The 4,626-nt window shown below is 38.0% G+C and overlaps 2 protein-coding genes across 4 annotated transcripts in view; one reads left to right on the top strand and one right to left on the bottom strand.

The window, feature by feature from the left end:
* The window catches only part of Cfap97 (cilia and flagella associated protein 97), a 37,737-nt gene extending 33,341 nt beyond the window's left edge, over nt 1-4,396 (bottom strand). The window contains exon 1 of the mRNA XM_048791890.1: nt 4,295-4,396. The gene's annotated coding sequence lies outside the window, so the exon portion shown is untranslated. The remainder of the gene's footprint in view (nt 1-4,294) is intronic.
* The window catches only part of Snx25 (sorting nexin 25), a 130,448-nt gene that overhangs the window by 3,960 nt on the left and 121,862 nt on the right, over nt 1-4,626 (top strand). The window lies entirely within an intron of this gene.

The raw sequence follows: 4,626 nt of genomic DNA, 5'->3' as shown, positions 1-4,626 counted from the left end.
GGGGGGGGGGTACCTTAAAAGTGATATTGGAATGCCAATATCTTCCTTTCTTTTGGTTACTGAGCATCATGAATCAGGAAGCTTTTCTCTGCCACATACTTCCTACTATGATGTTCTGCCTTGCCACAGGCCTAAGAGCAAGGGGCCAAGTAACCAGACTAAAATAAACAGAAAGTTGACTTAACACTCCATTTCCTCAAATTTTAGATCAACATCTAGATAAGTCAAAAATATCCTTTTTTTGTGATCTACCCTTATTCTCTGTCTGAATATCAGCTGATTTCATTTTCAATACTCTTTGTGATTTTGTTTCTCTTTAGGGATTAACATAAAGACATTTCTGCCTAAAAGTTTACCAGTATGGATACTTCTACTAATATGGAAACTCACCAAAATTATATGTGTGTGCATACACACACACACACACACAAATATATATATTTTAAAGTTACTTTCAGAGATTCAGTTTCCTATAAGCAATACTGCAGTATGTTTCCTTCCAGGTTTAGCAGTCTACTATTTGCGTTTATTGCATTTTGTGATTTTTCACTTTCCCTTTTTAAAGTCTGACAATAAATTTCTTCTCATATATTTTCCACAAATCACAATTTTTTTGAGGTTATAAGAAAAACATTAACTGACTTGTTATGGTCTTACAGTAAATTGGTGGAAGAAACTAGAATCTATATAGGTCTCTGAACTTGCATCAATGTCTTTATTCACAATTTCCCTAAAAGTGGCCAAGGACAAACATTGTGGTTTTTCTCTCCAATCCTGTGACTACCTCTAAGGTGAGCCAAGGGACTTAAGGAGAAACAAACCAATAGGGAAGGTAAAGATGCATCACACATTTAGATAAAAACCAGGTGTTATCTACCTGCTTACACAGTCTAGCATTTAAAAATTGTCAAATTTTCACTTATTAATTTTATCCTTAGGCGTTAAGGCACATGCCATTCCCATCTTAGATAAGAGACAGTTAAGGCAGCCTTATGGAGCATTCAATAGGCTTGTCAGAATTCACCAGCAATAAGGAATACAAACAAGGCAACCCTACTTATCCATTATAACCCTTAGAACTCAACACTGACTACTGGGAAGGAATACCTAGATGCTAATTTAAAACCTAATTTAGTGGGGCACAGTGGTGCACACCTTTAATCTCAGCAACTGAGAAGAGGATCTCAAGTTCAAAAGCCAGCCTCAGCAACTTAGAAAAGGCCCTAAGCAACTTAGTAAGACTCTGTCTCAAAATAAAAAATATAAAGGGCTGGGGATGTGGCTCAGTGATTAAGCACCCATGGGTTCAATCTCTAGTACTAAACCAAACCAACAAAAAAAACCTGGTTTTAGGACCTCATTTCCCTCAGTACCTTCTGATCCTAGGTATTTTCTTATGCTCTCTTATTATGGACTGATTATGAAGTGTCCCCACAGAAAGTGATGTAGCAATGTTTAGAGGTGAAATGATTAGATTGAGAAATATGACCTAATCAGTGGATTTGTCCATTCAAATGATTACTCCATCAAATGGATTAATCCTTCAAATGGATTAAGAGGTGGTAACTGTAGGTAGGTGGGACAGCTAGAGGAACTGGGTCACTGGGGGAGTTCCCTTGGGGATTATATATCTTGTCCCTGGCTCCTCTCTCTGCTTTCTTGGCTGCCATGAGCTGAGCAGTGTTCCTCTACCACACTCTTCTACCATAATGTTTTGACTCATCTCAGGCCTAGAGTAATGGAGTTGACTAACCATGGACTGAACAAATGAACCAAAATAAATTGTTCTTATCAGGTATTTTGGTCACAGTAATGAAAAGCTGACTAACACACCCCTTATCTTGCCTTACCTCTCAGTGTTCTTCAAACCTTGTACCAGGGTAGAGGTCTACCTACTATCTGCTAAGTATAAGTGCTGACTTAGCAGCAATATAGAATGTGTCTTGAGGCCATTTCCTGATTGTGGGTTTACATTGCTCCAGTTCTGCCTTACTCTTGGGAAAAATGTACTGATGTATTAGAAAGCTCATTATGAGTTACTACCTGGGATATCAGTAAATGTCAGCCAGTTTCCCCTTTACTGATTGATTCAAATTATAATCCCTTGGCTCTTGTCAAGGGTAGCTAAAGTGGTGCTTATTTTCACAAAATAACACAACTAAACACTTTTAAACATGTAATACAGGTCTTAGGCTCATGTATTTAAACCCTGTTTTTTTTCTGTTTTCCTGTAATATAGGATGCTAATTCAGTTTTTAAGAAGTACTGTAAATAGTGGTTAAATGTACAAATTCTGAAGCAAATCCAGAGTGATAACAAAATCCTAGCTTTGTTATTTATTTGGTTTTGTGATGTTGAACAAGATTAATTTACTTCCTGTGCCTTAATTTCGCCATGTGTAGATGGAGATAATCTCTATCAAGATTATACATGAAATGAAGTATGTCTAATGCTTGGAATGGTATCTGGTACACAGTAAATGTTCAGTTAGTAACTATCATTGTGAACTATGAGTTTAAATTGGAAAACAAAATATCTTTTTTGCCCTGCTTGTGGCAAAAATATTGATATAATTACTGAATGCTTTCAGTCTTTAAATGAAATAACTTGGATTTGTACGGTACACTTTGAGGCTCCCCGATGTATAAATATTAACTATTTTAGAGGCAAAAGAGCTTACTCAAAATAGATATACTGCTTTTATTTTTTTAAAAAGGACAGGAGATTATGAAAGGTAGGGTTTTGTTGTTGTTGTTTTGTTTTTTGGGTTTTTTTTTGTACCAGGAATTGAACCCAGGGATACTCAACCAATGAGCCACACCCACAGCCCTTTTTTATTTATTTATTTTTTAAAACAGCATCTCACTAAGGTACTTAGGGCCTCACTAAATTGCTGAGGCTGACCTTAAATTAGTGATCTTCCTGCCTCAGCCTCCTGAATTACTGGGATTATAGGCATGGGCCACTGTGCCTGTCTAGTTACTTACTTTTGATGTCATCACCTTGGCATGGCAAACTCACATTTGGCTAGTTCTTATTTTTGTATTAGGGGGTATAAGAGAGAATGAAGTTCTCCATGAATACCAATTAGTATTAAAAACAAAAAGGTTTCTAAAAATGAAAAATGTGAATTTGTTTATATATGTAAAAAATAATTCACTTGCATACCCTTTGTTTAAATTAACCATTGAAGATTACTTTTAGAATTTACTTCATTTCCTATTTGAAATCCATGTGCCATTCCAAAGAAATCATTATTAAGACATGAAATGAATGCCTAGGTGAACTGTACATGTCTATGGACACCAGTGCATTTTCTTTTGAATAATCTCTTAAATAATACTTAATTTTAGAAGAATATACACTAAATATTTTAGCTTACTTCTAAATAATGTTTAATGTTGAATTTTACCTTTATTGAAGTAACACAGTAATAATACTTATTCACAGATGGAATGATTCCTTATAGAAAAACACATAGTCACAGTATCTGAAAATACATTTTAATCCTTATTTTTCTTATATTACCCAAGGAAAACTGAATGTAAATCCACTTATTGGAAAACAACAGAAGTTTAAAAATATTTAAATTATTCATTAAAGTGGCAATGGAGAGAGTTCCTAGGCTCTTGCCCTTTTAATGTTTCCCATATCCTTATCTTTGTCTCATGCTTCTCTTGCTAAAATGCCTCTCCTTCCCATCCTGTTTCCATTCTTTATTTGCCATCCTACTCTTTCCTACTTTTAAAATAATCTTTTCAGAATTCCTTTAATTCCATTGTCCAGTAAAGATACATCTGTTACTTTATTGGTCTTAGCACTACAGTAATTACCTGGGTTTGTGTAGCCTATTGGCATCTATCTTCTCAGAAAGCATCATGTGTATACTACGGGGTGGGAGGTGGGACCATAATAAAAGAGGCAAATATATAATATAAAAATCTGGACCACTCTCGTTTGCATGGGTAACAGCATTTGCACTGAACAGTTGGCAACAAAAAATACATTATTGGAGATAAACTAATTATGGCAGCTGTGTATACCCTCTGGCACCAGGCAGATTCCTTCGGCCTTTCCATAAGTAGGAATCTAGATTTCAATTACTCCACATTTGTCTGATTCCTTACCTAAGGTAGCAGCAGGGTGGGAAAGAGGAGTTTGTTAGTGGAAAATTGTTAAAAGTGAGGAACAGAAATGATTTCCGTTTACAGAGCAGGCGAAAACAAGGCTGTAAGGAAGGTTAGGAGGTTTCTTTTAGGTGATGATCAGAGGGCGGAATTAAGGGATCACCTACCTGAGTTAAAAATGCTCCTGACACCTGCAGCAAAATTTTCCATCAACAGACGGTATCCTGGGGGAGTGAAGAAAAGGGGGAGGGGGAGCGCGGGAAAGAGCTACGTTCGCTGCGATTGGTTGCCACCCTCCCCCCCTAGGGGCAGCGGCCTGCCGGACCCCGCCCCCGCACCGCGGGTGGGTGGCGGGCACCTCCCAGCTGTCACTCTGCTGTAGCAGTGGCCCTCCGCCCTCTCTTGGCAGTCACTCGGTGGCCGCCCCCACCCCCCGCCCAGCGTCAGGCATCGCCGGCTTCAGTCACAACACGGTCCCGCTACCTGGGCGCGCCCGGCC

The sequence above is a fragment of the Marmota marmota genome, unplaced genomic scaffold (genome assembly GCF_001458135.2).
Source record: "Marmota marmota marmota unplaced genomic scaffold, marMar, whole genome shotgun sequence".
Classification (NCBI taxonomy): domain Eukaryota; kingdom Metazoa; phylum Chordata; class Mammalia; order Rodentia; family Sciuridae; genus Marmota; species Marmota marmota.
Note: the sequence above shows the minus strand (reverse complement) of the source record. Positions and strands in the feature narration are given on the sequence as shown.